Raw genomic sequence first — 12,740 nt, 5'->3', positions numbered from 1 at the left:
TGCATTTTCATGAGATTTTTTTTACAAGATTTAGTTGATGATATGAATGATGCAAAATCTTGTGATTATGGCAATACTTTGATGCATTTTGTTTGGTTGATGATAGGTAAGAAGAAGAAAAGGAAGGGCAGAGAAGAAGCAGAGCAAGCAACGTTGGTGGCCAAAGTTGGCTCACCAATGTTGCCTCAAACGTTGCTCTTGACAGCCTGACTGTGCCTTCTTCAAACAAGAATAACTTGAGCTACAAAGCTCCAAAATGAAGTGATTCTAAATGCATTGGAAAGTAGAAATCCAGAGCTTTCCAAGAATATAGGGCACTGCATGGTGGACACTAAATTTGAGGGAGAAAACTTGCCCCGAAAGTGCAAAGATGAACATAGTATCAACCTGCAGTGAGGCCAGCTGACCTCTTCACCTTCCATGGAGTATAACTCAAGCTGTAAAGCTCCAAATGATGCGCTTCCAATGGAATTGGAAAGTAGACATTTAGGGCTTTCTAATAATATATAATAATATGGGATGGACAATAAGTTTGAGCTTCCGAAGCTGGCATTGTTACCAATATTGGTGTCAATGTTGGTGTGCCAACGTTGCCTCAAACGTTGCACACTAACGCCAGCGACCCTGTCCCCTTCATAGGAGCATAACTCGAGCTACAGATATCCAATTGAGGTGTTTTTAGTTGGGTTAGAAAGCTGACATTCAGAACTTTCCAACCATGTATAATATTTTATAGTGGGCATGAAATTGACAATGTTGACAAGAGGACAAAGTGAAGTTCCAAGGCTTGCTGGCAACACTATATGTAAAATTTAGGTGCCAAAGTTGGAGGGAACATTGGTGAATCAACGTTACCTCCAACGCTTGCGATAATTTTCATTTCTGGAGCTAAAAGATTTTTGGGCGATGCGTATGCATCTATGACGCGTACGCATGAAAGTGGAAAAGTTTGAATCCAAGCATACGCATGAGCTATGCGCACGCATGAAATGGCAAAATTAACCATTCATGCATACGCGTGGGTCATGCGTACGCGTGACCAAGAGAACGTTGGTGGGTAAACATTGCCTCAAATGCTACCCCTAACGTCCTTGATGAGAAGCCCAGAATTTGGATTTGGGAAACTTGAATCGACGCGTATGCGTGGAAATGGAAAATGGCAATTCACGCGTACGCGTGGGTGACACGCACGCGTGGAAAGGCCAAAACACATCCTTCACGCGTACGCGTGGGCGACGCGCACGCGTGGATGAGCGAACGTTGGTGCACCAATGTTAAGTCAAACATTGCTGGCAACGCCTAGAATTCATTTTTTTATGCAACGTTTGAGCTCAACGTTTTCACACAAACGTTGCCACCAACGTTAAGGCCAACTTCAATACAAATTTGCACCCATGCAAGTATGAACATTAGCTAGCCAACGTCCTTGTCAACGTTACTAATAGCCACTCCAAGCTTGCTTCAACCAAGGCCAAGGCCCACATCCAAGTACTGAAGACCCATTTTGGGATGAGAAGAAGAGTATAAATAGAAGAATGCTTAAAGAAAAGAGGAGGCTCTTGTAGGATTAGAGGCTGGAGAATTAGAGACTCCAGAGAGCTTAGTATAGAATTTCTCTTTTGTACCCATTTTACTTTCTGCACTTCCTTCTTAGTTTGTACCGAATTCAATTTTAGTTCTATGCAATTTCAATTTCCTACACATCTATTCTTCTGCCAAGTTTACATTTTTGTTCATATTGAATTTGATTTGCTTCCATGCAATTTAAATTTCCTGTAAGTGTTCTTAGAGCTATGATTCACTAAACCCCCAATTCATTAGGGGAAGGAGCTCTATTGTGATTCTAATGGATTAATGAAATTCTCTTACTTCTCAATCCGCTTGGGTAGTGATGAACGGATTTTTGTGTGGTCTAGAATTCACAAATATATTATGTTCTAAACTAACAATAATCCTTTCATACAAAAGTTTGGTTATCACAAGTAATAAACCTCTAAAAATAATAACCGAAGTATTCAAAACTCGGGTCATCACTCAAAGGAATTGCAGGGAAGTATTCTTGTTATTGGTTATGAGTTTTCCGAGAAATTTTGGAGTTGAAGAATAGAAAAATAAATGATTAAAAATTAAAGCAATGAAAATTAACAAGAGGTTTTATGTAATTAAAATAAAAAGCCTTGACTAGGAGAAGATTAATCGAAAGTTTTATGAGCCTCTCTCTCTAGAAACTACATCTAAAACCTAAAATTGTGAAAAGTGAATGAATGAGTAGTCTCCCTCTGATTCCTCCACTCTGCAGCCTTTAATATGTATTTTTTGGGCTGAAAACTGGGTCAAAAATAGCCCATAAATTACCCCCAGCAATTTCTGATACGTACAGCATGTGGCTCCCTCACGCATACGCGTTATACATGGGTACGCGTCGCTTGTCTGCGCACTATCCATGCGTGCACGTGATGCATGTGTACGCATCCCTAAACGCCAGAAAACTATAGCAAACTTTATATCATTTTGAAGCCACGGATGTTAGCTTTTCTACACAACTGGAACCGCCTCATTTGGACCTCTGTAGCTCAAGTTATGATTGATTGAATACGAAGAGGTCAGGGCTGAGAACTTAGCAATTTCTTTAATTTCTTGTATTCCTTCCACTTTGCATGCTTCTTTTCCATCCTCTAAGCCATTCCTGTCCTATAAACTCTAAAAACACTCAGCACACATATCATGGCATAGAATGGTAACAAGAGAAGATAAAACATAGCAAATTTAAGGCCAAAGAAGCATGTTTTCAATCATAGCACAAAATTAGTGTAAAACATGCGAATTCTGTGAGTAAGTGTGAGTTCAGTGGATAAAATTCACTCAATTAAGCACAAGATATACCTCGAATTAGTGCATCAAATCTCCCCACACTTAAACATTAGCATGTCCTCATGCTTAGCTCAAGAGAAGCTATAAGAGTGAAGAGGAATGGTAGAAAGTATGAGATGCAACCTATTTGTATGAATGCAACTAAATGAAAAATGCTTTTACCTACTTGGTGAAAAGTAAATAAACCTTTCAAGAACAAATATGAATTGGATTTCACTAATTCAAATCACAAAATAAAGTACAAGTAAACTTGCAAGAAGAAAGCTCGTGAAAGCCGGGAACAAAGAATCGAGTATCAAACCCTCAACGGAAGTGTATACACTCTAATCACTCAAATGTTTAAGGTTCGATTCTCTCAATTCTCTACTAACCTTGCTCTCTAAGGCTTTCTCTTCTTCTACCAATCAACAGAAATTTAATGCTTGATTACACATATCAAGTGGTCTTTTAAGGGTTGTAATGGGGTTAGGGTCAAGGTAGGATTGTATTTGGTCAAGTGGACTAAAATCTGAATCCTTGAATAACCCAAACTTCGCACCTAACTTTAGATAATCCATGTAATCAGAATATAAAATCTAACTGCCCATTAACTATGTTTTCCACAAATTCATACATCCCAAATTGATTACAACTCATATGCATTGCTACCAACATTTACTTCGGAGCATTTTGTCCCCTTTTGATTATTTGTTTCTTTTTTTTCTTTTTCTTTTTATTTTTTTTCTTTTGTTTTTCTCAATACATATGATTAAGGTATTGAATGCAAGAATATGTGCTTAACTATCTCTTTCACAGAAATATACAATACTCAATTCCCAAACCAAATATTTTCAAACCCAATTTCTCCATACTTAAATCATGAACACTCTCACTAGTATAAGCTAACCAAGGATTCAAATTAAGGACATTATTATTTTCTGCTTAGAGTTAGTGATGTGCTAAAATAGAGAACAAAAGGGGTGAAATAGGCTCAAAATTTGTTTGCAAAGGATAATGAAGGGTTAAGGCCATATGGGTATGTAAGCTTTGTGAAACAAGGCCTCAATCATATAAGTGCATGCATACATCAAACCATGGAAATATAGAATCAAGCAAGACAAAGATCACAATTTTAGAGAGAACAACACACATCAAGAATAAAATATTGGTTTATAAGATGCAACCAATTAAATAGGCTCAAAATCTCACTGGTTTTGTGTGTTCGAGCTCTAAAACCATGTTCCAAATTTGATATCTTCAAACAAGTTTAACAAAAAATTTTAATTTAAATTAGTGAAATACTTTAAAAAGTTTCTTGAAAAAGAAAATATTACTTCAACCAAATAGTGGTAAAATATGCACAAAATCAAACAAACATGCGATCAAACATGCAAATGCAACAACTAATTTAACAAAGAAAATTTAAACATTGGTGTTGAGAAGGAACTAACTAACCCGCGGAAGTCGGTAACGACCTCCCCACACTTAAAGATTGCACTGTCCTCGGTGCATGCTAAGATGTGCAAGTGGATGGGTGGCTACAGATGATGAGCCTCCCTCAAAGAGTGTGCGGCGGGACTCGTTCGTCTTCTCATTTAAAAGTGTTCCGTTCCCCTTCTTGGTGGCCATCCCGAGGGAGGAATAAAGAGAAGTAGTCTCGAATATAGATAGCTAAAAATCGAAAGGAAGAAAGTCCAAGTGATAATGAATGCCAAAGGAAATAAACAATATCTTGAATGCATGGTAGCTACAACATGCACATGGGATAGCAATTAAAATTATTAAGGCATATCATAACAACTAGATGCAAGAGGGTTAAAAGCATGCAAGTAATAGGCATGAGAAGCATAGTTCAAGCATCGATAGCAACAATAATTATCACATGTAACAAAATAATGAGCATGTGAATGTTGACAATTAATGACTAATATACTTAACTTAAATGGATTGTAAGGGTTGTGAAAAAGAGGCATTAAAGAGTAAGAATAAAATTGACAAGAAATTAAAATGCCGTGAAAGCTTTTTCACAAACACTTGCTATGAAATTTAAAAATAGGAATTAAGGTAATTAATCCAAGCATATAAGAGACCCAAACTAAAATGTAAATTGTCAAATCACATCTCATAATATCCACAAGCTAAAATATAGCAAAATAATGATCCAAATAAAGTTCCAACACTAATATAAAAATGCAAGAGAAAAGAATGGAAAAGGAATTAAAAATAACAAAGCTAATTGATGACTGCGCATCATGTACCCTTTTTCTTATCTAAAATGGCCATAAAAAGAGCATAATCTCATTGAATCAATGCAATTTCAGGAACCAAATGATATATATTATGGTACATTGCTTTAAAATGGGTTTGTGCTGAATTTTAGGTGAAAAGAGCAACAAAAGGGGAAGAAAATAACATATAAAGTTGGGAGTGTGAAGATGGGCGTGCCACTTGAAGCTCTGGGCGTGGCATGCCAAGCTTTTGAACCAACTCTCAGCAATGGGTGTGCCACTTGAAGCTATGGGCGTGGCACGCTAGGTCAACATTCCAGCAAAGAAAGTTGAAGAATTTTACATGGGAGTGCCACTTGGAGCTCTGGGCGTGGCATGCCAAGTTTGTGAAGCCAAGATCTCAAAGAGGGCGTTCCACTTGGTGTTTTGAGTGTGGCACGCCAGGCTTAAGTTCCAGAGGAGTAATTTTGAGCCCCACTATGGGCGTGGCACACCGGGGCATATGCCAACCTGACCTCCTCTTATTTAAATGAAATTGTCTTGAGCTACACAACTTCAAATGAGATAATTTCAGTGCCATTAGAAAGTAGACATGCAGGGCTTTCCAACCATATAAAACACTTTATTATGGACACTAGAATTAAGGAAGATATTGACCCCGAAAACACAAGAAGCAAAACACGTCACTGCAGAGTTACCAGCCTGACCTCTTCATCTTCAAAGGAAAATAACTTGAGTTTTAGAGGTCCAAATGATGTGATCTTGGTGGCGTTGGAAAGCTGACATCATTAGCTTTCCAACGATATATAACACTCTAGGGTGAATGTTAAAACGGGAGGTGAAAAATGCCATTATTTCAGTGTTGCAAAATCTGGGCGTGCCACTTGATATCGAAGGCATAGCACGCCAACTTTATTTTCATAATGGGCGTGCCACTTGGGGTTCTGGGCGTGAAACACCAGTTCTAATGGTCAGAGAGCATCATTGAAGGCGTGGTATGCCAAAGAGTGGACGTGGCATGCCAGTTTCATAATATATGGGCGTGGCACGCCAGAAGTGGGCGTGGCACGCCGGGCTACTTGACAGACTGACCTATCCACCTTCAAATGGGCATAACTTGAGCTACAGATGTCCAAATGAGTTAATTCTAAAGACTTCGGAAAGCTAACATCTAGAGATTTTCAACAATATATAATACTTCATAGTGGACATTCATTTTGAGGCCCAACTAAACTCCATACTTTCAACGTTGCAAAGTGGGTCAAACTCCAAAGGGCAAAATCAAGTGGGAGTGGCACTTGAAACCACAAGCCAACTTCTCCCTGCAGCCCCCAACCTTCAATCAAGCCCACTCCAACTCTCATTCAAGCCATACTCATCAATCAATAAAGGCTACAAGAAGCATCTAGAATAGTTTGTTTTCATTTCATTGTAATTTGCTTTTAATTTCATTTAAGTTTGTAATTTAGGAGAGCCTATATAAAGGCCTTAGTTTCATAGAATTACTCATGCTGGATTGGGGGAGTCTTCAGACCCTCTCTGTTCACCATCAGATTCCTTTCTTTTCTTTCTTACTTTTGTAAATATCTTTTAGTTATGAATTACTAACTCTTTCCATTGGGAAAGAGAGCTCTATTGTTTTTCAATGGATTGATTGTTTTTATTCTTCTTCTTCTCTTCATCTCTCTTTGATTTACTAGAAAGGATTTCGTTCTTCATTATAGCATGAGTAAAGTATCATTTTTGTCCCCAATGTTTGGGGTAAGTCCTATTTATGTCCCTAACGTTTAAATCGTCCTATTTGTATCCTTAACGTTTATAAAAGTGATTCAATGTTATCCTACTATCAATTATACTAACAAATCAGATTATATTTTTCAATTATTCTCACTTGAATGTATTCATTCTCAATTAGGTCTCACTTGGATGTGGTCGATTTTAATATTATACCCACCATTTGTGTTTATATTCAATTATGTCCTTAGAAAAGTGAATTATGTAAATGTTGTAGGAATTAGTTTTAATATTTGATGAGCTATTTTTCGGAGTAGATCATCGATTCTATCCCAAACATTTATATTCTAACTTCAAGAAGAGGTTTTTAAAACTCAAACTAAAGCGCTCATGATGTGTAATTGACGGCAGGATAACATTGAATCACTTTTACAAACATTAGGGATACAAATAGGATGATTTAAATGTTAGGGACACAAATAGGATTTACCCTAAACGTTGGGGACAAAAATGATACTTTACTCTTCTAGCATTCAATTATCTTGGAAAAGCGATTGAATGTATTTGGGTTTTATGTGAACCTTGGAAGAGGAATCATAAACCCATGCTTGAAATCCTTTGTCACACTTGAGTAGGATTGGGGTTTTGGTGTTTGGATATGGTGACATATAATCCTCCCTCTACTTGGACCTATAAAAGTATGTGGTATAATCAGGGACCATTCTTCATCTTTTCTCATGAGCAATTAGACCAAGGAATTGGCTATTGATCAAGATTTGAGAGATTGAGTCACCAAGGAATTAGGGCTCAATCAATCATGATTGCCAAGAGGCCAATGAGTTGCATGATTGAAGATGAGATGAAATCAATTAATTTGGAGAATGCAATATCTCTTGATCCCAATGTTTATTTTATCTTTCTTTCTTTTATTTACTTTATGGTTATTTACATTTTTTGCACTTTACATTTCCAGCACTTTACTTTTTTGTACTTTACTTTCCTTGCCATTTACTTTCTTGCATTTTATTGCTTTCCTTTACTTTCATGTCTGATGAGGGGATAATTTATACGCTTTTTGGCATTATTTTTAGGTTGTTTTTAGTATAATTTAGTTAGTTTTTACTATGTTTTTATTAGTTTTTAAATAAAAATCACATTTCTAGACTTTACTATGAGTTTGTGTATTTTTCTGTGATTTCAGGTATTTTCTAGCCGAAATTGAGGAACCTGAGCAAAATTATGATTCAGAGACTGAAGAAACACTGCTGATGCTGTTGGATTCTGACCTCCCTGCACGCGAAATGGATTTTTTGGAGCTACAAATGTTCAATTAGCGCGCCTTTAATTACGTTGGAAAGTAGACATCCAGGGCTTTCCAGAAATATATAATAGTCCATACTTTGCCCGAGTTTTGATGACACAAACTGGCATTCAAATGCCAACTTTCTGCCATATTCTGAAGTTAAACGCCAGAAACAGGTTGCAAACCAGAGTTAAATGCCAGAAATAGCCTACAACCTGGCGTTTAACTCCAAAAAGAGTCTCTACATAAGAAAGTTCAATGCTCAGCCCAAGCACACACCAGGTGGGCCTGGAAGTGGATTTCTACATCATTTACTTATCTTATGTAACCCTAGCTACTAGTTTAGTATAAAAACTACTTTTAGTTATTTATTTTATATCTCTGGTTAGTCTTTGAATAATTTTATGTTCAGAGATCACGTTTAGGGGGCTGGCCATTTAGCCATGCCTGGACCTTCATCACTTATGTATTTTCAACGGTACCGTTTCTACACACCATAGATTAAGGTATGGAGCTCTGCTGTTCCTCATGAATTAATGCAAAGTACTATTGTTTTCTTATTCAATTCAAGCCTATTCCTATTCTAAGATATTCGCTTGCACTTCAACCATGATGAATATGATGATCTGTGACACTCATTACTATTCTCAACCTATGAATTCGTGCCTGACAACCACTTCCGTTGTACCTTGGATTGAGCGTTTATCTCTTAGCCTCCATTTCGAAAGATCAGAGTCTTCGTGGTATAAGCTAGAATTATTGGCAGCCATTCTTGAGATCCGGAAAGTCTAAAACTTGTCTGTGGTATTCCGAGTAGGATCTGGGAAGGGATGACTGTAACGAGCTTCAAATTGCGAGTGTTGGGTGTAGTGACAGACACAAAAGGATCACTGGATCCTATTCCAACATGATTGAGAACCGACAGATGATTAGCCGTGCGGTGACAGCGCATTTGGACCATTTTCATTGAGAGGACGAGAAGTAGCCATTGACAACGGTGATGCCCAACATACAGCTAGCCATGGAAAGGAGTATGAATGATTGGATGAAGGCAGTAGGAAAGCAGAGGTTCAGAAGGAACAAAGCATCTCCATACGCTTATTCGAAATTCTCACCAATGAATTACATAAGTATCTCTATCTTATTTTCTGTTATTTATATTTTAATTATCAAAATCCCATAACCAATTGAATCTGCCTGACTGAGATTTACAAGATGACCATAGCTTGATTCAAACCGACAATCTCCATGGGATCGACCCTTACTCACGTAAGGTTTATTACTTGGACGACCCAGTGCACTTGCTGGTTAGTTGTATCGGAGTTGTGAAAAAGAATTTGAGATTATGAACGTGCATACTGAGTTTTTGGCGCCGTTGCTACAGATCACAATTTCGTGTACCAAGTTTTTGGCGCCGTTGCCGGGGATTGTTCGAGTTTGGACAATTGACGGTTCATCTTGTTGCTCAGATTAGGTAATTTTATTTTAATTATTTTTATTATTTTTATTTTTGAAAAAAAATTTTAAATTATTCGTTGGCTTCATAATTTTAAGAATGAATTCTAGAGTTTCATGATGATCTGTTGAAGTTTGGTTGGGCTGTGAAGCCATGTCTAATATTTTGGACCGAGGTTTTGACTCATCATCACAAGAGCTTTTTGGTGCAAGAAATTGTGATCATCAATGGCACCAAAAACTTGGTACGCACAATTGTAATCTCAACTCTTTATCACAACTCCGTACAACTAACCAGCAAGTGCACTAGGTCATCCAAGTAATAAACCTTACGTGAGTAAGGGTCGATCCCACGGAGATTGTCGGCTTGAAGCAAGCTATGGTCATCTTGTAAATCTCAGTCAGGCGGATTCAAATGGTTATGGAGAATTGATAATTAAAAGATGAATAGAACATAAAATAGGATAGAGATACTTATGTAATTCATTGGTGAGAATTTCAGATAAGCGTATGAAGATGCTTTGTTCCTCCTAAACTTTTGCTTTCCTATTGCCTTCTTCCAATCATTCATACTCCTTTCCATGGCAAGCTTATGTTGAGTTTCACCGTTGTCAATGGCTACCTCCCATCCTCTCAGTGAAAATGGTCCAAATGCGCTGTCACCGCACGGCTAATCAGTTGTTGGTTCTCGATCATGTTGGAATAGGATCCATTGATCCTTTTGCGTCTATCACTACGCCCAACACTCGCGAGTTTGAAGCTCATCACAGTCATTCCTTCCCAGACCCTACTCAGAATACCACAGACAAGGTTTAGACTTTTCGGATCTCAAGAATGCTGCCAATTGATTCTAGCCTATACCACGAAGACTCTGATCTCATGGAATGGAAGGCTCGGTTGTCAGGCAAGGCAACCATGCGTCATGAACCAGGAGGCTAAGAGATACGCACTCAAGCTATTGCAAGTAGAAGGGAAGTGGTTGTCAGGCACGCGTTCATAGGTGAGAATGATGATGAGTGTCACGGATCATCACCTTCTTCAGGTTGAAGAACGAGTGTATATCTTAGAGAAGAAATAGGCTTGAGTTGAATAGAAAAACAATAGTACTTTGCATTAATTTATGAAGAACAGCAGAGCTCCACACCTTAATCTATGGTGTGTAGAAACTCCACCGTTGAAAATACAAAAGTGATAATAGTGGTCATTGGCTTTGGCCCCAGAGAGGGAACCAGAAGAACCAAGATTAGATGAAAATACAATAGTAAAAGGTCCTACTTATAGAGAACTAGTAGCCTAGGGTTACAAAAATAAGTAATTAATGCAGAAATCTTCTTCCGGGCCCACTTGGTGTCTGCTTGGGCTGAGCATTGAAGCTTTCACATGTAGAGACTTTTCTTGGAGTTAAACGCCAGCTTTTGTGCCAGTTTGGGCGTTTAACTCCAGCTTTTATGCCAGTTCTGGCGTTTTGACGCCATAATTTTTATGCTGACTTAGAACGCCAGTTTGAGCCATCAAATCTCGGGAAAAGTATGTATTATTATATATTGCTGGAAAGCCCAGGATGTCTACTTTCCAACGCAATTAAGAGCGCGCCAATTGGGCTTCTGTACCTCCAGAAAATCCACTTCGAGTGCAGTGAGGTCAGAATCCAACAGCATCTGCAGTCCTTTTTCAGCCTCTGAATAAGATTTTTGCTCATGTCCCTCAATTTCAGCCAGAAAATACCTGAAATCACAGAAAAACACACAAACTCATAGTAAATCTAGAAATGTGATTTTTATTTAAAAACTAATAAAAATATAATAAAAAGTGACTAAAATATATTTAAAACTACCTAAAAACAATGCCAAAAAGCGTATAAATTATCTGCTCATCACTTTTTGATCCTCATCAATTCAGCTGTTGTATGCCTGATTTGTATGCTAAAGCTTGGCTGGCCATTGGCCATGTCTAGTGTTTTGGACCGAAGCTTTCACTGAAAGCTTGGCTGGTTAGTAAGCTATGTCTAATTCTTGGACCGGAGTTTTAGACTAACATTTCATGATTCCTGGAATTCTTATTAAAAATTTTGAAATCCTTATTTTTCTTTTTCCAAATAATTTTCAAAAAATCCAAAAAAATTTATAAAATCATAAAAACCAAAAATAATTTTGTGTTTATTGTTTGAGTCTAGTGCCAAATTTTAAGTTTGGTGTCAATTGCATCTTTTTAATTTTTTAAAAATTTTCAAAAACTCATGCATAATATTCTTCATGATCTTCAAGTTGTTCTTGATGATCTTCTTTGTTTCATCTTTGCATTTTCTTGTTTTGTGTCTTTTCTTGTTTTTCATATGCATTTTCAATTTGTTGGTGTCTAAACACTGAAAATTTCTAAGTTTGGTGTCTTGCATGTTTTTCTATTCTTAAAAGTTTTCAAAAATAAGTTCTTGGTGTTCATCTTGACATTCAAAGTGTTCTTGCATGCATCATGTGTTTTTATCTTGAATTTTCATGTTTTGAGTCTTTTTGTTGTTTTTCTCTTTCTTCATTAAAAATTCAAAAATCAAAAAAATATCTTTCCCTTATTTCTCTCATAAATTTTCGAAAATTTGGTTTGATTTAGTCAAAAAGTTTTTAAAATTTAATTGTTTCTTATGAATCAAGTCAAATTTTCAATTTAAAAATCCTATCTTTCCAAAACTTTTTCAAAAATCAAATCTTTTTCATTTTTCTTTTATGATTTTTGAAAACTTTTAAAATTGATTTTCAAAATCTTTTTCTTAATTTCATTTCATAACTTCAAAATCTTTACTAACAATTAATGTGATTGATTCAAAAATTTTAAAGTTTGTTACTTGCTTATTAAGAAAGGTTCAATCATATCTTTTAGTTTCTTATTAGTCAAGTAATCAACTTTAAGTTTCAAAATCAAATCTTTTTAAATTTCTTCTTCAAATCTTTTTCAAAATAAATTTCAATCATATCTTTTTCAAAACTTAATTTCAAAATCTTTTCTAACTTCCTCTCTTTTAGAATTTGATTTTTTAATCTTTTCAATTAACTACTTGACTTTTTGTTTGTTTTACTATTTCTTATCTTTTTCAAAACCACCTAACTAATTTTCTCTCTCTAATTTTTGAAAACTCCTCCCCACTTTTTCAAAATTCCTTTTAATTAACAAATTGTTTT

The sequence above is a fragment of the Arachis ipaensis genome, chromosome B04, assembly GCF_000816755.2.
Source record: "Arachis ipaensis cultivar K30076 chromosome B04, Araip1.1, whole genome shotgun sequence".
In the NCBI taxonomy this organism is placed as follows: Eukaryota; Viridiplantae; Streptophyta; class Magnoliopsida; order Fabales; family Fabaceae; genus Arachis; species Arachis ipaensis.
Note: the sequence above shows the minus strand (reverse complement) of the source record.